General features: G+C 35.9%; 1 long non-coding RNA gene across 1 annotated transcript; it reads left to right on the top strand.

Annotated features, from left to right (window-relative positions):
- The first annotated feature begins 329 nt into the window (after positions 1-329).
- On the top strand, positions 330-23,123 carry LOC127839394 (uncharacterized). Its single transcript, XR_008030324.1, has 3 exons — positions 330-458; positions 11,927-12,012; positions 22,977-23,123. It is a non-coding gene; the product is annotated as an uncharacterized LOC127839394 (long non-coding RNA).
- Positions 23,124-23,326: the final 203 nt, after the last annotated feature.

Raw genomic sequence — 23,326 nt, 5'->3', positions numbered from 1 at the left:
CCTAAAAAAGAAAAGTAAAAAAACATGCAGTTAGTGAAGAAGAAGAACTGAACTTTGGAAGCGACTCAGTCAATGATGACGAAACACCTGTTGACCAAGACCCACTTTCTGTGATTGTAAGTAGTTCATAAACAATGCTTGCCAGACTATGAACATGCCGAATGGTAGGAACCAATCAGAGTATTCCTTACAAAAAGTAGTCACGTGACGCATATCAGCATCAGCGATCAATCTGAACGCATCGGACAGTGGGCTACACCACACCGTCTCGCCGTTATGGCGGAATTGTCCGAGGAGTCCCGATTGCATCAGCGATGTTGCGTTACCAAGAAAAGCTTACATAGTAATGGCGGACGCTTGGACGAGTCAGTGAGATTTGCGTTTTGTTTGTTTGTTTGGAGGAATAATTCCAATAAATGGCTGATTCGCCTGGAGCATGTGACAGGCAGTTGGAACAGGTAAGTTTGATGATCATATCAAGATTTAACAGCGCTACTTTTTTGAAAACATTACGAATTGCGTGCATTAAGAAGATATTGTTAGGCTAACATAAAATTTAAGGCAAACGTGGTATTCTACAATTAAGAAATCTTTAAGGTTTCGAAATTTAGTTAGATTTTCCATCTTTCCGTATCAATAATTTGCTATTAGCCAAATCCATATTTTGTTCAACATACTTAACGTTTGCAATGCAGCATTTATCATCTAACAATAACTTACATTGTAGTTCTGGCTACCATAACTTTATCCTGTAAGTACCTGTTATCGAACAGCACCTATTATCGGACGTTTTGTTTTGATTCTGTATGCACATGCGCAAAAGTGCGCATTACGTCACATTGATAAACAAATGGTCGCACATAAAGTGACTGACCTACTTGCCTACTTAGCTTGAAACAAATGCGCCGAAAACAGGTTAAAAAAATGCATTTATTGTTATTTACACGGTTTTATGTGTTTTTTTTTGCTATTACTTTTTGAATGCATTTATCAAAACGTGCATTTACACACCAAAAGCATATTTCCATTTGCAATTTTGATTGCAGCAGACGCAGATTTTTTCGCCGAGTCCGGGTCACGTGATAGTCATGTGACTTTGTTTATGCTAGAGTAGTATTTATGAAGTGTCGGGTAATAGGTCATGTTTACATCGGCCGCCATTTTGTTTTGTCTGCTAGAGGTGACAATAACCAGAGAGTCATTGTTATGAATTCTTGAAGGATATTTGCTGGAAAACTTTACAGATAAATAATTAAATGATTAAACTGTTAGTCATTTGTTAAAACAAAATGTTTTTGTCATTTTAAGTGTTTCAATTTTAACATAATTTAAGGTAATTTCTAAGGTGTTCGATAACTGGTTCGTCCACCATAAATGTCGCTTTTTATGATTTTTGACTGGCGTGATGTACAGGTCTGTCAATACTACAGTCAGTGTATCTATTCCGGCTCCTGTCCGATTCCGACATATTTCTAGATTGAATGGCTGGTACGGAGAGAGTATGTTTAGAAACTTAATTTTGTCTGTTGTTTCATGTAAAGTAATTATTTCTTTGTCTACTGAATGGATGTTTACAAAATGTATGAACTCTTGGCCTGCCAGCGCTTGGATTTCCAAAACGAGGCTTCAGATCGGTTGAATTTCCGGCGCGTTTTTTCGGACGTCTGAAAAGTCGGTGGACAACATTAATCTGTTCAATGACCGAGGTTACCAAAAGGTTCGTGTTATTTTCTTGAATTATATATATTTTACTCGTTAAAGTCATCAATATGCATTTCCACCTTCATTTAAGAAAGATAAACACCATTATATAAAGGCCAGTCAGTGTATCTATTCCGTACCACCTGGATGCATAACTCGGGGGCCGTATAAACATTACCGTAACTTCGACAAACATTTTTGGTGCATGTTTTGCGGATTTGGTCTGTTGTTTAATGCTATAGTTCGTCATTAAACTTGGTTGACATGCAAAGTATGCCTTGAAATAAAATGTTTGCAATATTTTCTCCCATTTGTAAATGTGTAATGAAAATAAATAAACTTTAAGTGGTCAGACAAACTGTCTTAACTGTCAGAATTACACCACAGGAGCTTGAAATTCTTTCACTACATAAAGTCTATGCATAAATTATTAAAAAAAAATACCCCACCCACCCCAGACAGCTTGTCTTTTTATATATAGAGAAGAGGGGTGGGTGGGGTATTTTTTTAATAATTTATGCATAGACTTTATGTAGTGATAGAATTTCAAGCTCCTGTGATTACACACACACATATACATGTATGAACACTATTATAAACAAAAGCTATGATGAATTCTTTCAAATAATTGGTCTCATTATTCACAGTGTGTCACAATGTGTTCACTATATCCCTGCTGCAGGCTCATTAATGAGCAGTTTATATTGTTGTCACAATATTTACACAAATTATCCAATGCATTGAATAATATTCTTTGCATTAGGGAAATGCTAAATGTATGCTGTCTCAGAACAAATTTAAAGAGTATATGCTGACAGATATTATTATAAAGATAAAGTTATAATATTAATTCAAATAAATTGGCGGATTTCTAAATATTCATGAAACATTCTGTGTAGCCCGCATTACCTTAATTTTTAGGTTTAGACCATCCCAAACTGAAAGAGGTTGCAGATAACACACTAAGTTGTAATGTAATAAGACAAAGTTGATTTAGAAGGTTATATATCATTTTGATAAAAAGGAAATTGCTCAAATTTGAGCAATTTCTCCTTTTATCACAATTATATCTAGTGTCATCATCAAAATCTTGTAAAACCCTGTTATTGCATTGTAAAGGGTTAACACTTGTTATATCATTTACATTTGCAGATACAATTGCCATGGGAAAGCAGAAGACAAGTAGATCATCAGTACATTGTAGTCCAGCTGTAGAGGCAGCAAAATCTGTAAAGCGGGTAATTAATTATTTTAATCAATTAAATAGTTATGCGGTAAAAAATATTTCAATGTGCATCTTATAATGGTACACATAACAATTTTGACTTAAATACCATTTTGATTGCTGTGTGTATCTTAGATGTGAACTTCCTAAAGCCATTTTCAAATTCATTGAATACAGAGCACAGTTTCATACTTAACTTAGCTATAAATTAAAATGTATGTTATACTCACGCAGTACTGTATAAATAAACTATGATATCATAGGAAATATTTGCCTTTAATAAATGTAAACATATAAGGTTACATACAGTATGAACTGTAATAAAAATGAATACAGTATGGTACATGTGGTATTTTCTCACATGATCAGTTGATCACATTGTGCAACAAGGTGAACACAAAAGGATTTAGTTTTTTTTATTTTACCCCATGTACAAAGTGTGGGGCTGAATTGGATTCACATCGGTGGGTTGGTCCAGTGTCTGTAAACAAAAGTTGAAAATCTTTGTGGCCATTCAACAGAGTCAAATGATATGTTATACTAATATGCAATACAGTACTCCACAATTGCCTGTAGGTTTGTTTAATGATTCACTTCAAAATATACTTGTGGCCATTTGAATATGCCTGTCATTTATGACAGGTTGTATAATGTGATCACTTGTAGCTGGTGTGTGGGTGGGCTTCAGAGTTTGATTTGCTAAATAACTTAAGTACCCTTGCATAATGAACACCAAACTTTGTGTATAGACAGCTGGTACTTACATGAAAATCCCTTTAGAATTTAGTCAAGGTCATTGTCGATATAAATATAATTTGAGTGTCCGCTTAATTACTCAATAGTTTCTGCATGTATGGACAGCACATTTTTATGTCCACCAGTATATGCTGGGGGACATATTGATTTTTGCCCTGTCTGTTGGTCTGTTGGTTTGCGCCAACTTTAACATTTGCTATAACTTTTGCCATATTGCACATAGCTACTTGATATTTGGCATGCATGTCTCTCTCATGGATCTGCACATTTTGAGTGGTGAATGGTCAAGGTCAAGGTCATCCTTCAAGGTCGCACAGGTCAAATACATGGGTCAAACTCGCTTATTTCATTCACACTTTTGCACTAATTAACATACCGACTTGATATTTGGCATGCATGTCTCTCTCATGGATCTGCACATTTTGAGTGGTGAATGGTCAAGGTCAAGGTCATCCTTCAAGGTCGCACAGGTCAAATACATGGGTCAAACTCGCTTATTTCATTCACGCTTTTGCACTAATTAACATACCGACTTGATATTTGGCATGCATGTCTCTCTCATGGATCTGCACATTTTGAGTAGTGAATGGTCATGGTCAAGGTCATCATTCAAGGTCGCACAGGTCAAATACATGGGTCAAACTCGCTCATTTCATTCACACTTTTGCACTATATATGCTATATAGCACTTATTATAAAAAATATTGTTCTTGCTTATAAATGCTTAGTATTTTTGGCCGAAGTCCATAATCTTTTGTAAAATATTTTCATTGTCATGTATGTCCCATGCATTGACATTCTAGTACAGTCAATGACATTTCCAATGCCAGTAATCATACGTAATCCAGGATACCTACTGGTGGGCATAGTGTTTCACAAACACATCTTGTTTGTAGATAGCTTGTATATAGAGAAAGGTTCCTTTTGAATTTGGTGAAGGTTGGACCAAGGTCAAGATCTGTGTGACTATAAATAGAAAATCCATGTCTATTCTATATTATTGTCATGTTGGGCCACCAAATTTTGTGAGTAGGTATCTTTTACTTACAGGAAAGACCTTATTGAATTTGGTCAAGGTCAGACCAAGGTCAATGTTGATTTTTCCTTTAAATAGAATGTCAATGTCTGTCTGCGGGTAATCATTACATTTAGTGATAACTCTAGTTATGTTTTGACACTAGCATCATCTCTATATTTCAGAAATATGGCACAGGAAGCATTTCCCCAGGGAAATTTCAGCGAGTCAGACGAGCATTGATAGATGTAAAAGAAAAGAAAACCTCCATCAGACAAGCTGCCAAGGACAGTTCTGTTTCTGTAAGTTTTATAAGACGTCGTCTGTCTGGTGAAGTAGGTCTAGACAGCAGAAATGGTCCGAAACCTGTTTTCAGCAAGAAAGAGGAGGAGGTTATGGCAACATGGCTTAAAGAAATGGCGCAAAGGGGTTTGGGACTGAAGCCAGGTGAGCTGTTGGACTTTGTTCAAAGTGTTGTGCAGAAGGAAAAAAGAAAAACTCCATTTGTAAACGACCGACCCACATATCAATGGTACAGGAAGTTCATGAAGAGGAATGGCCACATAGTTCAAATCAGGAATGAAACCACTTTAGAGGCAAGCAGAGCTAAACTTACTAGAGAAGCAATGGATGAATGGTATAGCAAGTTCAGGGACTTCTTGATTGAATATGGGTTGCTGCATAAGCCACAGTGCATTTATAATGCAGACGAAACAAATTTCATCATGTCTAGTAAAGCTGGAAAGGTGATTGGTCCTGCAAGAAATAACCAAAATACATCAGTACCACATGTTTCTGGGACAAGTAAGCAAAGATTAACAGTCATGTTTTGTGGTAGCGCAGATGGAAGTATGATACCGCCATTTATGGTCTATCCGGAACCCAAACCCCGTGGCTATAATGTATTGACAGGAGGCATAGTTGGTAGTGATGTGGCATTCACTAAAAAGGGCTGGATGGATAGTGTAACATATGAGATCTTCTTGAACCACTTCAGCAAACATGCATCAACAGACAGACCAGTGGTATTACTGATAGACAGTGTTAGCAGCCACATAAGTATGACTGCTTTTGAAAGTGCCAACAGAGAAGGAATTCTCCTATATAGAATAATACCAAATGCTACTCACCTTATGCAGCCCTTAGATAAAGGTGTATTTGGGGCATTGAAACAAAAATGGTATGCTGTTACTAGAGCTCATTCCAGAGAGAACCCTGGTGTTGGAATAGGCAAGGAGTCATTTGCTGAAAAGTTGAAGGAGGCATACCTATTATTTTACAAACCTATCATACTTGTCAACAGTTTCAGATCATCTGGGATATACCCTGTTGATAGCACAGTTATCAAGGATTCGGATCTGAAACCTGGTTTAAGCTACTCACACAGTGATGAAGAAACTGAAGAGAGCCGACCAAAAAAAGTGACAAAATGTACAAAGGAGCAGCTTGAAGCACAAGGTGCTCTGCGTGCCTTAGAAACAGTGCTTTCAACGCCTACAAGACAGCAGTACCAGCAACGTATTGCGGAAGGTTATGATGTTGTTGGACAATCTCCATGTTTTGATACATACAAGAAGCTAACAACTGCTAGTAGGGGTCTGGCACTGCCATTTTCCAAGGAAGTGCCGACAACTAGCACTAGCCAAGGTGCAGACAAGCCATCATCGGGATTGGACTTTTTAGCCAGTGTGGCTATTCAGCAAGAAGTCACTCAAAACCAGATTGTGTCTGATGATTTTCCATCAGAATCATCTAGTGTTTCACCAGTATTGCTGGAGTCAACAGTTCTACCGAAATCGGTCAAACCTAAAACAATGGTACCAAAGCGTCTAGTTATCCCCACGCTTTTTGAAAAAAAGGTGGGGATATTGTGGTGATCTCCGCCGTCCGTCCGTCCGTCTGTCCGTCCGTCTGTCCGTCTGTCCGTCCGTCCTGGCCACTATCTCCTCCTACACTAAAAGCACTAGAACCTTGAAATTTACACACATGGTAGCTATGAGCATATGTGCGACCATGCACTATTTGGAATTTTGATCTGACCCCTGGGTCAAAAGTTATAGGGGTTGGGGTGGGGCCGCGTCAGAAATTATCACTCATTTTTTTAGGTTATTTTACATTTACTTCTTTATTTCTACACCGATTCACTTCAAATTGATACTGGACCTCACCTATGACAATACGGTCAATCTCAACCATGCATGGCCCCATTCCCAACCCTGGGGCGCCCCGCCCACATAGGCCACACCCACCAAAAATTTCCATTTACTATAATTTTTTCATTTCTACACGGAATCACTTCAAATTGATACTGAACTTTTGTTATGACATTAGGGTCAATCTCAACTATGCATGGCCCCAATCCCAACCCTGGGGCGCCCGCCCACATAGGCCACACCCACCAAAAAAATTCCATTTACTATAATTTTTTCATTTCTACACGGATTCACTTCAAATTGATACTGAACTTCTCTTATGACATTAGGGTCAATCTCAACTATGCATGGCCCCATAACCAACCCTGGGGCCCCGCCCACATAGACCACACCCACCCAAAATTGCCTTTACTATAATTTCTTCATTTCTACACCGATTCACTTCAAATTGATATTGAACTTCTCTTAAGACAATACAGTCAATCTCAACTATGCATGGCCCCATTACCAACCCTGGGGCGCCCCGCCCACATAGACCACACCCACCCAAAATTGCCTTTTACTATAATTTCTTCATTTCTACACCGATTCACTTCAAATTGATACTGAACCTCTCTTATGACAATACGGTCAATCTCAACTATGCATGGCACAATTACCAACCCTGGGGCGCCCTGCCCACATATGTCACACCCACCCAAAATTGCCTTTTACTATAACTTCTTCATTTCTACACCAATTCACTTCTAATTGATGATGAACTTCTCTTATGACAATACGGTCAATCTCAGCTATGCATGGCCCCATTACCAACCCTGGGGCACACCTAGGTCAAACATTCGGCGTGGGGATACGCGTCGGCCTCTGCCGCGCCATTTCTAGTTAACACTCTGCCTCACCATCTAACCTCTCCTGAAAGTGTGAGAACAATGGCATTAAGGGAACTGTCAAAAATTAAAACTTTTGCAGAAAAGGAAAAGCGAGCCAAGAGAAAATTTGTGGCTTCTATAAAAGAAAAATCCTCAAAACGCAAGGAAACAAACAAAAAACCTGTCAAGCAGATGACTGGTAAAAACCATGTTATGAAAGAAAATGAAGAGAGTGATGAGGAAAACGTTGCATGCATGGGTTGCGGTTGTACATGGAAAGAGGATGAAAATCTTGGACTTGGGAGGACATGGGTCAATTGTGACTTCTGCAAAAAATGGATTCACTCAGAATGTTGCTCGGAACAAATAGATGTTAACAGTGATGAGCCTTTCTCTTGTCCAGAATGCTCATAATTTTTTGTCTGTCCCAAAAATTTAACCTTGCTCATAATTTTTGCAATTTTGAAGATAGCATTTAGATTTTTGATGTTCATGTGTATCTCATGGAGTTGCACATTTTGAGTGGTGAAAGGTCAAGGTCATCCTTCAAGGTCAAATGCCTTGACCTTGAACTAAGGGGCCGCCTTCTGGTTTTCAAAAAAGCTCATAACTTCTATGTCGCTTCAGATGTAACCTTCATATTCAATATGCATTCAAGGCAAAACATGTTTAATGGTTCCACAACATTTTAGAAGTATGTATACATGTTCTACCATAAAGTCTTAAAACATGTGAAGTGTTCTGATTGTCTGCACTCATTAGAAATATATATCTTCATTTGACAAAATAATGTTGTTGTATTTAAAATTTCAGGTAGCAACTGATCAAGAACCTAAAGCATCCACAAGTACCTCAGCACAGTATATCTACATAAATGACTCGGTTATTAAAGGCTACCATATCTTTAAAATAAAACCCCCACAAGTAATTGAGCCATTACTCATAGTTGATAGGGAGTATGGGAACATCCATGACCATGATTCGTGCTTGGTTTGGGTTCCCAATTTAGATTCTTTTCCAGTAGAGCTCCATCACATATCGACTGATGAAGCACGTTTTCTAAAGTTATCTGATATCGCAGGACTTCCTATAGGACATGTTCCAAGGGGTTTGGGTGGATGCTTTCGGAAGATTCTTGATGACAATGATAACATTTTTGCAAAGGTGACAGGAGAACCAACACAAAGTTTCCCTCCTTGGCCTGCACCGAATGAGAAAGGTGGTGGTGCAGTTATACCCTGTACATATATAATCAAAACAAAGTCTGTTGACACCACCTTAGCATTTGTTAAATCTGCTATACAGAAAATGGAAGAACGTTTGGTTATGAATGTAACCGTTGGAAAATAAAAGTAGTCAAACTTAGTTTAAATGGAGGTACTCAAGCTTTTTTCAAAATTTTAGATATGACAAAATCTATATTTTTTCAAGATATCTAGCATAAATATAAATTCACTGGTCACATTATGAACTTAATACACTAAAGAAAACATGCCAAAAATCTGCTTAAAAGGCTGTTTTCTAACCTATGTTATAATATAAGGTTGCACTATAAGTATATACACCAGGTAAAGAAAAATACTTGAACATCATCTTTAACAAAAGTTTTGATGTATTTGTTTGATACCTTCTCATTATTGATAATAATGAGACATCAAATATAAAGAAAAAAATGAAATTTATTTTTTTCTGTCATTTGAAAAAATAAATCTTGAATACCTATCTTTAAACATCAGGTTTAGACAACTTTAAGCCAGCCTTTTAGCCAATCGCAAACAGTTGTGTTGGTTCTCCTGTCATCCACCCAAACTCTTTGGAACATGTTACAACATTTGTCATGATTTGAAAAGTGCTAGCATCAAATTTCACAAATTGTATTATTCAAAGTCATCTTTTCATTCACTACGTTAAAGATTATGTTCTGCCATGATTCACAGAAAACTTACAATGCTTAAAATAAACGGTGATCAAAACACCTGATTTAACATTGTTTCCACAAATCTGGATCAACTTGATTATGCATTATTTGAAGAGAATGTCATTTCTAGTGTTCAAATTATTTGGCATTTTAAGTAATTGTATTAACCCAATTCCAAACAATAAAGATATTTTACTGGTATGAAGCAACAAGACTCTAAAAATCATTGTGGGGAAAGGAAAAGTTGCTCAAAATGAGCAATTGCTCTTTATCCCACAAAGATTTATACCCTTCCAGAGTAACTAATTCTTATTCCATTTTCATTTTGTTTGTCGTCTGCAACCTCTTTCAATTTAGGACAGCCCAAAATGTGTCATTTGGTAAAGGGTTAATTCGGTAGTTCATGACTAAATATTATTGAAAACAGAACTAAGATATACATTAATTACTTTGACTCATTTGTGTGTGCCTTTTTATTGTGGTACATTATGTACTATTCAGTTTGTTAAACTTATTATTTATTATGAGAGTTATTATCAAATGACAAAGGCTACCATGAACCTTAATCCATAACATGTGAATATTTATAGTTGTCTTGAGAATTTGTGAGCATAAGATGCATCTCCTTGTAATTTCATGTTTGCAAGTTAACAAGTCATATAATTAGAAACATGTCACATTTTTTACACCATCTTGTAGCAGACGACACATAAAATGGCTTCTTTAGGAGTGAAAAACCATCAGTTCTTCTCTTATGAAATGTGCATAGGTTAAAGCATTATGTTCAGCAATTAGTTTCTCCTTTTGTCGCAAGGCTTTTCGAAAGTAATCTGCTACAAGATGGAAGGTGGCCAGATTGTAAGGAGTTAAGTGCATCTTCACCATTTTTTATATGCAGAGGTACTGCTGTTTGTGCATAATATTTACATTTTATTTCATAATATGATCTCTTTACTTATCTTTTTGGTCCCTGCTGACACATATTTGCGTAATGAAGAAAAAATCAGTAAATATTGTGATAAAAAGATGTTTTTTAATTTGCAATTTATTCCTTTGTGACAATGTTTTCAAGGGTTAATAAATTAAAAACAACTGATCTACATTGCCATCTGCAATTTGATATCAACTGTTTTCAAATCATCTGCTATTAATTGTCCCTGTTGAGGACAATGGTTTATACACAAGATATGTGATAATATACTCGATGAATATGCTAGTCCTTTATGTCTTGTTTGTTAATTATATATTTTTATATATTTTTATTTTGTTATTGATTTTAAACCTTTCAATGCTGCATTTCAAGATTTGGAATTAATGTGTCTATGGACTGGAATTAAGCACTTGCATCCAATTAGCTCAGCCTTCCAAAATAGCCAAAATGATTTGAGACAGTTTGTAACAAAGATTCAACTACACGAATGTGTGTGTTATCTTTGAAACACATTGTTGATAAGACACGCAAAAAATATCCAGCATTGAAAGTGTTATTTCAACAGGCAGTTGATTTGCTAGAAATAAAATTGTAAAATTATTACTTAATCGTGTTTTTTATTTACACCCCATATTTTGTAACAATGTCTCGATACCTTTTTGTACAAAAATCTGCTCAAAGTGACAGTCAAAAATCATTTTGAGATGACCCCCGAGAGCACACATCTAAAAATAGATATGCGATTCGGAATAGTTTCTCTGCTATCGCAAACGGACACGTCGGGTGCAGGTTTACACGCGTTGTTTTACCTACTTACACGTGCTCGATTTAATTCAAGTAAGTCTTAAATTATCGATAAAAAAAGTGTCTATCATCATACGAAAACAGAGAAATGTGTCTATCGCACGTGAGAAATTTGCAGCGAAAAAGCGTAAGGTGTGACGGAATAGATACACTGACTGTATATAAACTGTACGCTGAAGTTTCTTTAGCTAACAATAACTTATTTTGACCCACATTTGGCGTCACCTATTTCCGACCTGGATAGGTCCCTGTTCCGATGTATACTCTTTTCCTGTATATACGGCCACTTATTATGAAGTGTTTTTTTTTCTCTATTGATTGGTTGTCAATCCAATAATAATTTAAACGTTGAACAAACTCAAGCTAGCAATCTCACCTGTAAATCCCCCCTCCCATTGACCCATTCTACAATAGTCAATAGAACACAATTTAGAAAAAAAATAGGGTATGGAAAATGACTTTTCAAGTTAGAAAAAAAAATAAACATAAATTAAAGAACCCTGTAGTAGATCTAAAAAATCTTAAAATATTGAATTATTGAATTTTTATTTCAGTGCTCATTTTCAAACAGAGATTCCATTGCTTCTGACACAACGGCCAGAACTTGGGAATCTGTCTCATTCTGCTGTTCAAGAAAGAGGTAAGTCCATAGCATTTTTATTGCTAAGACTTAAGTTAGACTAAGTATATTTATATCAAATATCATACAAATATAGATGCACGTTGACCACAAAATGCAGAAAGAACAGTTCTGTTAGTAGCTATGAAATGAATTCCAAACATGCACAGCCTGAAACTATTCACATATTTTTCAAATATCTGTCCCACAAGGTTTGACTTTGTCTTCCATTGCGTAAGTTTCTTGTATAGCATTGATTTTTTTTCATCCAAAATAACAGCCTCTAGGCTCTTACAGGCTGTTTTCCAATTGCAAAAAGTAAAAAGAGGCTGTTTCCCAATGGCAAAAAGTAGCATTTTCCCCAAAATTCTGACAAAAATTTCCCAAAAAGTATGCTTTACTTTTACAATAAACTCAATAATTGGTTTATTGAGTTTATTATACAGCAATTTAATTGCCTAGCACTTTATAATATAAAATTAAGAAAGCAATTAAACATACACTGATAAACAATTGGTAAACTGTTATATTTGTAATCATTTTAATAATGTTTATTTTCCCAATTTCATGGTCTATCACGCTTTTTTTCTCAATGAAAAAGTCACAGGCTGATAAATTTAAAAAAAAAAAAAAAATCGTGGTTATTTCTTAAATAGCTAGCAAATATAAATGCCTTATGTTTCTTGGTATATCAATGATAGTTTTGTGGTATTACATAATTGTGAAGGTTTAGACCATTTTTTTTGTAATTGTATTGAACTGTAAATATTGGACACTAAAAATCACAATATTGTGTTGTGCTTTAACATAAACATATACATGGCAACTTAGCCATGAAACAACCTTATAATTGCTATTTTTCATGGAGGTGCATTCACAGCTATTAACAACAATTTAATGATGTGTACCATATTCTTAACACCAGCACCCGATTGTACAAACGCTGGTTAAAGTTTCCGCTCGGTAACATTCAAACCTTGGTAAGTTTGCGGTTATTCAGGTATAGTAACCTTCAAGGTAACTCCATTGTATAAACACGATATACCGCAAAGTAACCTAACCGCGCATAGTGGAATTTAACCACCGGTTACTTTAACCAAAACATTCCCACAATGCATTTTCTAATGACGTAATTTTCGCGCGAAGTATCATGCTTATAAACAGCGACATGAATTTTTTTTATCAAATTCATTTACAAATGAATTCACAATAAAATAAAGTGTAAATTTTAACTATGTGTTCATCAAAATGACCAGAGACAAATTGATAATGATGTCGGGATTTGAATCATTTAGCGGAATCCCTGGTGCTTCCAAACTGCAAGAGAGTGCTTACAAAGACGTCTTTTCTTCTAGTTGTTCTAGATGTAACATGAAAATTATACATGGTCGTCGTAACATGCTAGACTATTCTTCTAATTTGGCTTACTTACTTTCTTGTACAATAATGGAATTTACCATAGACAAATAAAACATTGTTCAAGTTTAAATATATCTTTGCATGCAGAAATCTGAAAATGCAACCAATTTCACCAACAGCTATTATTTGTGTCGTGTTCTGAGAAAACTGGGCATAATGCATGTGAGTAAAGTGTTGTCCCAGATTAGCTTGTTAAGTTCGCACAGGCTAATCAGAGACGACACTTTCCGCCAAAAATTGATTTTTGCTAAGAAGGGACTTCATTGTAACAAAAAATGTCACAAAAGCGGAAAGTGTTGTCCCTGATTAGCCTGTTCGAACTGCACAGGCTAATATGGGACGACACTTTAAGCACATGCATTATGCCCATTTTTCTCAGAACACGACACATTTGATAAACTGCTCCGGTTCATTTTAACAGCAGTAATGTACATAGAGTACATGACGTAGCGTGTGACTTAGAAGAAAGTTTATTGAGTTCTCATTTGAATATAATGATATGATGGCATAAGGGTCTTTATTTAACTATGCTAAAATAATTATCAAAGACCCTAGATGCAAACTCGTCAATTATTGAATTAAATGGATTATTAATGGATTTTAAAGGATTATTAAAGGTAAGATACTGAAGTTCGAACGCGTTTTGTTTTTTGTTTGTACTTTTGTTGTTCCCCGTTCTCGGAGAAATGATTTTAACATGGGCGCCATTGATGCATCGGATCACACATGGTATACCCATAACAGAATATAAAAAACACGTTCTGTGTGTCCTTAAATTCATCGTCCGAAGTCGGAAATCGTATTGCCCTGTCAATTATGTCAAATAAAGTGTCAGTCGCTGCAATTTGTTGTTTACTTGTCGAAATTGTGAAGGTCATTGATGGTTATCTTTTATCATGTCGCGCGCCGCGGCCATTTTGTGTAAGTTAACTCTCGGTTACTTGTACTTACCCACCTAGGGAAGCAGGGTATGTTTTAACTGGGTTTTAACCAATCGGTATAACTGACAAAATTTTATACAAACGCTTACCGACCAGTAACCAACATGTTACCGACTTTTAACCGCCGGTATGTGGTTAACCGCCGGTTTAACTGTTTATACAATCGGGTGCTGCAGTTGTACAGTGGCAAAATAGGTAACAGCTGGTTAATGACCCAAGTACCTTCTTATCCTTATGTTTACTCTGTGATCCCAGCATGATGTGGATTGCTGTTAATTGTAAACCATAGTACTGCAACCCATTCGAAACACAAAATAATCTTACGGGACACGTCACACGAGGTCCGAAAACTTTTTAAAATTCACTGGACCTTACAAGGTTTTTCCGGACCTTATTCTTCTTTAACCAAACAATATACCTTCTACACTCTATAGAGTTTGTTTTTATTATAATGACGTGCACAATTTTGAACAATATTAAATACAATAAAATAACAACTTAACAAAACTGTTCTATAAATGGGGTAAAACTTTCAATTAAAATTGCTGAAAGCTTTTTGAGTTTTTTTTTTAACATTACAAGTTATTTAATCGTTAAAACAGCCGCTTCTACTGCTAATTTTTATGCCCCCGGTAGGGTGGCATATAGCAGTTGAACTTTCCTTCAGTCAGTATGTCAGTCTGTCCGACCGTCCGAAAAAAACATTTAACATTGGCCCTAACTTTTGCAATATTGAAGATAGCAACTTGATATTTTGCATGCATGTGTATCTCATGGAGCTGCACATTTTGAGTGGTAAAATTTCATGGTCAATATAATCCTTCAAGGTCTAGGGTCGAAAATACAAATCCAAGGGAAGTAATAAGCTTTAATGGAGATAATTATCTGACCTGCCAAATTATATATTTTTTTTTAATAAATCAAAGCGGCGCAGTAGGGGGCATTGTGTTTTTGACAAACACATCGTGGTAAAAGGTCAAGGCCAAGGTCATCCTTCAAGGTCTAAGGTTGAAAATACAAATTCCAAGGGAAGAAATAAGCTTTAAAGGGAGATAATTATTATATATATAATAATATGAAACCATACAACTGAAGCATAATCAAAATGACATTTTATGGTCAAGACAAGCACACAATGACTCTTTTGGGCATACAAGTATCTTAGGTACTTTAAGTTACCTGTGAATCTACAGTCACCGTAGTGGCTTATAATTATTTGCTACTATTAAAAAATAGAGATTTGTTAGAGACAATTATTTTCAAGGGAAGTAATTTATATAATTATAAATCTCATATTATATATTTCCTTATTAAGACTTTAAGATTTTGTATTTTGTTTATTTATAACTTAAATTATTGATTGTCAAAGTTTTTTTTAAATGATATATTATCATTTCTTTTCTGTACTAATTTGTGCATGGTTGGTTTCATTTCATTACTTACCTGTGGACTTATACATAGATACATGATGAACTGTGGCTATGATCTCTTTGATAAACCACTGGCCTTGGTAGTCAGCGATGTCTGACTTGGTCATTTTTGACTGTCTACAGACCCCCCTCCCCACGCGGTAGGATGGCATATAGTAGTTGAACTGTTTGTCAGTCGTCGGTCCGAAAACTTTAACATAGGCCATAACTTTTGCAATATTGAAGATAGCAACTTGATGTTTGGCATGCATGTGTATCTCATGAAGCTGCACATTTTGAGTGGTGAAAGGTCAAGATCATCCTTCAATGTTAAAGGTCAAAAAACAGAATCCAAGGGAAGTAATAATGTTAAAGGGAGATGATTTCTATACCTGCCAAATGATATTTTATTTCAAAGCGTCGCAGTAGGGGGCATTGTGTTTCTGACGAACACATCTCTTGTTGCATACAATCTTGACAAGGAACAAGCAACGGTCGTGTGGTTCCCCGAATTGGATTTACGATGATCAGAAGGATTGAAGCCAGTTAAATGCAATTAAACCTTAAAAAATGCGTCACGAAGCACTGTGCAATATATATGAATGGTTCTTAGAATGGCACTTGGAGCTTGCTACGTCACTTTTTTTCCATTTGGAATGGGGCCGAATACCGGACCCGATTTGGGGCCGAATACCGGACCCGATTTTTAACGAAAACAACACTGCAGCTTAAGTATTGGATAAATATTTTAAAAAGAATGTCCTCGTTCCAGCCCATACGATTTAAAAAGAATATCTTAAAATCTTTGTATTTAAAAATGCCTTATGTTAAAACTTAAAAACAAATCCCCTGGAGCGGTGATACTTTTTTGCAACATAATAACAAATGGGCCTATGCCATGATTGCTGTAATTTGGGCTCTGGGATCATTCAGTTACAAAGCATATTTAAACAATGGATCATATCTCGTTAAACTGTCTGAATTAACTAGCCATAATTAAATGACAAGAGAACTACCAATACTGGTCTATTATCATTCTGGTCTGTGATTTATCTTTAGCCTCGTTGACCCTTTCTGTTGAAAACAATTTAAGCAGTGACACATACGCTTTTATAAATGTTATATTGTTCTATGATAAAATAAAAAGATTCAAAAGGTTTGAACAGAATCTTTAGACATCAGTGGGCACAAGAAGATTTTAGGCTCCAAAAAACCTCACCTCTTTGAATCAAAGTTTGTAAATTGAGTGAATGATCTTATCAGAAAATCCAAACTGTTTAAAGGGGCAAATGAAAAGTATTTCCCCATGACAATGCATATTCTTTGTTTTCAAAACAGTATTTATCTAAAAAAGATGTTTTATTTTTTGTTTTACATAGATGCCTTTAGTGGGAGTCAAACTTATGCCTACACACAACCTACTTCCATGAAATTTTAACTTCACTAAAGTCCTCTTAGTAATAGTGTGCATGTGTATCGTGGATATTTATGTACATTTCATTATATATTATTACTACTACCAATTGTCCCATGCATACTAAAAGTCTCCGTAGCGACAATATCTTATTTAGGTATCCAAATGTTTTAATGAGCGTTTATAAAATGGACACATTATACAAACAAATGTGTCAAGCAACCATTTAATCCAGTCTTGTTTAAATTTAATATTATTTTTCAAAATATAATAAGGTATTAACCATCATTCTACCCCTTTAATTATGTATATTTAAAAATAAGATCACTATAATTTGGACAATTCAAAAGCCTTTTCAAGTGATTTATTCACCCAAATTGTCATTGTTCATAATTGATCATTTTTATATACCTGTTTGATAACTGTTGTTAATAGTGTAGTGACTGGTATATAAGATGAAACAGAGATAACACTTTGTTTAATACTTGCTAAGGAGCCAATACTCAACATACATGCAGGTAACTGATGGCTTGAAACATAACCAATGCTATTGAATTTGATTATAGTGTACTTCATGAATATTTAAAGCTTGAAAATTCATGCCAAAATCACTGAAGGCAAATTATTTAAGTTTTATGGATATTTTTTTTTTTTTATCAATATCAATTAAACAGGTTTTTATAATTGGTAGTTCTAAAATTTTGTGCAATTACCCTATTTAAATAGAAAGCAAAATTTTAGTAGAAGAAAATTAAAACACCTAAAAGCAATGTATTAACTCATATAATTATCCGCCGCCATAGGTGGAGGGATATTGTTTTGGCGTTGTCCGTCCGTCCTTCTGTCCGTCTTTCCGTCCGTCCATATGTTCGGAGCCATATCTTGGAAGTGCTTTGGCGGATTTCATTGAAACTTGGTATGAGTATATATATGGATAAGAGAATGATGCACGCCAAATCACATTGTAAACCATCTCTTAATAACGGAGTTAGGGCCCTTTGTATATTGAAAAAATGCTTTTGTTGTGTGTCCGGAGCCATATCTTGGAAATGCTTTGTTGGATTTCATTGAAACTTGGTAGGAGTATATATATATATATATATATTGTATATCAATAAGAGGATGAGGAACCCCATATGGCATTGTACACCATCTGTTAATAACAGAGTTATGGCCCTTTGTATCTTGAAAAAATGCTTTTTTGTGTGTCAAATATAACATTTTTGTGTCCAGAAGCATATTGGCGGGGGATATCAATTCAACGAATTTGCTTGTTGTACATAGTTTTCCTCTAAAGGCAATTCATATATACCCACTTGGAATAGGTGTGTATGTGGGGAAACTAAAATCACTTAGATTATTTGTCTGTTTGTTGGTCTGTACTACTTAACATTCCCAGAAAACATTTCTTTTAACCCGTACTGTTCCAAATACACGAGTTTCTGTTATATATCCAGGCCTTTTCCGCTCCATTTTGGGAAAAGGCCACACTGGAAATTTGGGAATTTCGCGTCGTGAAAAAACCCATTTTGGGAAAAAAATTAATCGCAAATAATTGGGGAAAATAATCGCATGTAAATAGTGTTTCTTATATTTCAAAGAAGCTGTTAACTGGTAAATAACGACTATTTTCATAACATATTAAAATTTTACAAAATATTATGAACATGTGTCATAAGTGCAGGTTTTTTTATCTGATTTTGGGGAAAGTGCCTGGCCTTTTTTGAGGTGAAAAAAGATCGCGTGAAACACCGGTTTTGTAGAAAAGAAGGAAAGTCTTAAATAATCAATTATACATATTTTACTGTTTTTAAAACAAATTCAAGGCAACAGATAATTTAATTATGCAATATTTTTATGCCCCCCTTTGAAGAAGAGGGGATATATAGTTTTGCACATGTCGGTCGGTCGGTTGGTCCGTCCAACAGATGGTTTCAGGATGATAACTCAAGAACGCTTAGGCCTAGGATCATGAAACTTAATAGGTAGATTGATCATGACTGGCAGATGAGCCCTGTGGATTTTCAGGTCACTAGGTCAAAGGTCAAGGTCACAGTGACTCAAAACAGTAAAATGGTTTCCGGATGATAATTTAAGAATGCTTACACCTAGGATCATGAAACTTCATAGGTACATTGATCATGACTGACAGATGACCCCTATTGATTTTCAGGTCACTAGGTCAAAGGTCATGGTCACAGTGACTCAAACAGTAAAATGGTTTCCGGATGATTACTCAAGAATGCTTACGCCTACGATCATAAAACTTCATAGGTACATTGATATTGACTGGCAGATGAGCCCTATTGATTTTCAGGTCACTAGGTCAAAGGTCAAGGTGACAGTGACTCAAAACAGTAAAATGGTTTCCGGATGATAATTTAAGAATGCTTACACCTAGGATCATGAAACTTCATAGGTTGAACCTTCTCCTTCATGTAATTTAAGGGCGACATTATTATGTCCCGGGCGAAGATGTCGCCCACGTTGCCCTCACGGCCGAGCCCTGGGCTGTTCATTGATCATGACTGACAGATGACCCCTATTGATTTTCAGGTCACTAGGTCAAAGGTCAAGGTCACAGTGACTCAAACAGTAAAATGGTTTCCAGATGATTACTCAAGAATGCTTAGGCTTAGGATCATGAAACTTCATAGGTACATTGATAATGACTGGCAGATGAACACTATTGATTTTCAGGTCACTAGGTCAAAGGTCAAGGTCACAGTGACTCAAAACAGTAAAATGGTTTCTGGATGATAACTCAAGAATGCTTAAGCCTAGGGTCATGAAACTTCATAGGTATATTGATCATGACTGGCAGATGACCCCTATTGATTTTTAGGTCACTAGGTCAAAGGTCAAGGTCACACTGAATGGAAACAGTAAAATAGTTTCCGGGTTATAACTCAAGAATACATAGGCCTAGGATCATGAAACTTCATAGGTACATTTCTCATGACTGGCAGATGATCCCTATTGATTTTCAGGTCACTAGGTCACTAGGTCAAAGGTCAAGGTCACAGTGACAAAAAAGTATTCACACAATGGCTGCATCTACAACTGACAGCCCATATGGGGGAATGCATGTTTTACAAACAGCCCTTGTTCTATTTTCTACACTGGATCAGGTAAACTTATATATTTAAAGGTTAAAAAAAATAATTTGGAATTGGGATTTTTTTTTCAATTGGGAAAAAAACAACCAGATTTGCATTTGGAATGGGGCTGAATTTCGGACCCGTGGCATAGGGCGGAAGAGGCCCTACATTCAATAACAAAGGGTCATTAAGTGTTTATCCCATGCGCATGTCTTTGCAAGCTTGATAGAAAACATAGTGGGTCTGTATACATCTTTTAACGCGTCGTAACATTTCTTATAATTGTTCCTATCGGCGTAGCTTTCAACGACTTTTTTTCTGATCAAAACATCTTGTATCTGACAAAGTTTATGCTTATTTTGTTGAAGGCATCATTCCTGGCTACGGACTTTGAGTTTCTGAGGTAGGCTTTGTGGAAGTGGTGTTTCTCATCCAATAACTGTTTAATGTCCTCTCATCAAACCAGTCATTGGGTTTCTTGTCCCAAGGGTGTCTGTGGTTGTAGCATAATTCAGTTTTCTGAGTAATGCCCAATCCAACGCGCTTCCAGAGCATTTACAAAGGAAAGCTTGCAGCTGGCAGTCTTTAACTTTGCAATGTTCATCCCGCCTGTAACTCTTTCTCAAGATAACATAGTCAATAAGATACTGGTGGTTTGAGTGAGGATGCATCCATGACGTTCGGTTACGGGTGTGAAGTTCATTCTCATCACATGTCTGTTGCAGCCGACCACTCCATGGTGTCCAAGGACTCCTTTCTAGTCCATGCCAACTCTTGGGTTGAAGTCAATTAAACGTTTAGCTTGTCTCAACTTAACATTATTTGATTATTTTGGTCACCTGTGATGTTTATTTTATTGATATACAAATAAAGCGAATTAAGACTTATTAAAGTTACTTCTTGTAATTTGGGTAATTATAGAAAATTATAGTTATTAAAGTTATAGCATAGTCAGTGACAGTTTTTAGTTGTAAGTTTTTTTAAAATGATTGTTATTAAAGATAAGGTCAGATTAGCCGAAGGTTTCTAGTCGCAAAAAAGTGGCGACAACTTTTTTGGGTGTCAGTGAAAACCCTGCATCACCAACAAAGATAGCAAGTTCGACTGGTTGGTAAAATTAGTTTAAATTTTAAATTTAAATAACCTATCAAAGTAAAACAAACATGAACTAGTTCGCATTTTTTAGCATATCAATTTCCTAATATATTTTTTCTGACACGAGGTCCGACAGTTTCGGGAATTATCCCAGACCTCAGCAAATTTTATCGGAAATGTCCGCGGTCCAACGTCTTTGGCATGGGTTGGTACTGGCTTTTACATACTTTTGCAGGCAATGTTTATATAATGGGAAAACAACTGCAGCAAACATTTTAGGTTGATTAATTAGAAGTTTGGGTGCAGGATAATGTTATAATATACTACTTCTACTACTGAAACTGCTATTGCTACTACTGCTTTTACTACTATTACTATAACTACTACTGCTGCTGCTGTATAATAATACACTGTTACTACTACTTACACTGCTATTGCTACTACACTGTACTACTACTTCTACTACTGCTGCTGTTGCTGCTACTGCTACTACTACTACTACTACTTATACTACTACTACTACTACTATGATCACTCATGAATTAAAATCGATAATCAACCGAATCCAACAAATATCCTATATTTTTTAAATAAAAGGGCAGGGCGGGATCTCGGAAGGGCAGGGCAGAGCGCCCTTCTATTTACGCCTAGCTGGAGCACTGGAGCCTACTACTACTATTAATTACTGCTACTACAGACACTACTGCTACTGCTACTACTACTACTACTTCAACTTACTACTACTACTTCTACTACTACTAATACTACTTATACTACTACTACTACTACTACTACTTCTACTACTACTACTACTACTACTACTACTACTACTACTACTACTACTACTATTACTACTACTATTACTACTACATTTTACTACTACTACTACTACTACTACTTCTACTACTACTGCAATGGTTGCTGCTTCTACTGCTGCTACTTCGTCTTAAACTACTTCCACTACTTGTAGTTGTACTACTTTCACTGCTGCTGCTACTGCTGTTATTGCATCTATTACTACTTTACATCTTTTGGTACTACAACTACTACTACTGCTACTACTACTGTTACTACTACTACTACAACAACAACTACTACAACTACTGCTATTAAAACTAGAAGTAGTTGTACTACTAGTATTACAACTACTACTACTGCTGCTGCTACTACTACTACTACTACTGCTACTACCTACTACTACTACTACCTAATACTACTATGTACTACATGTACTACTACTACTACTGCTGCTGCTGCTGCTGCTGCCGCCGCCGCCGCTACCACCACCACCACTTCCACCACCACTACTACTACTACTACTACTACTACTACTACTACTACATCTATTCATACTAGCAGTAGTTGTACTACTACTATTATAACTACTTCTACTACTACTGCTACTACTACTTCTACTAAGCAATTACAATTATTTTTATTATTTTTTATTATTATTGTATTGCTATATATAACATAATGGTATCCGATGGGACGAATGGGTAGTGGGAAAGTCTTGTTTTCATGACAAATTGTGTTCAGTTCTATTTATTTAAATGTTGTATTATGTCATATTGTAGTTACTGAGTTATGTTGCTGTTGTTTTCAGAATGGAAAGACACAGTCAAAGAAAACCTGAAAACCTGTGGACCAGCCATACAGCGCCATCATGAAATCTCATATTTGTTGAATCGCTGTATTTCCACCGAAACAAATTTCTTGTTTCTCCTGGAAAATACCTTGTTTGATATGGCAACATCAGGTAAATTTCCAAAATGTTTTTAACAATTGAAGTCTCAATGAAAGAATAATAAAACAAAAAAAGTTTGTGTTCAATTATGAAATACTCATAACATATTGGATCTCTTTTAAGCTTAGGTTAAGTCTCAATCACACTTTTCTGTTCTTACTGCGGTTGTTGAGCTTACAGGGTCAGAAATCAAGTATGTAAACAATTCG

This window comes from Dreissena polymorpha, chromosome 7 (assembly GCF_020536995.1).
Source record: "Dreissena polymorpha isolate Duluth1 chromosome 7, UMN_Dpol_1.0, whole genome shotgun sequence".
Classification (NCBI taxonomy): domain Eukaryota; kingdom Metazoa; phylum Mollusca; class Bivalvia; order Myida; family Dreissenidae; genus Dreissena; species Dreissena polymorpha.
This window is presented reverse-complemented; position numbering and strand designations above follow the sequence as displayed.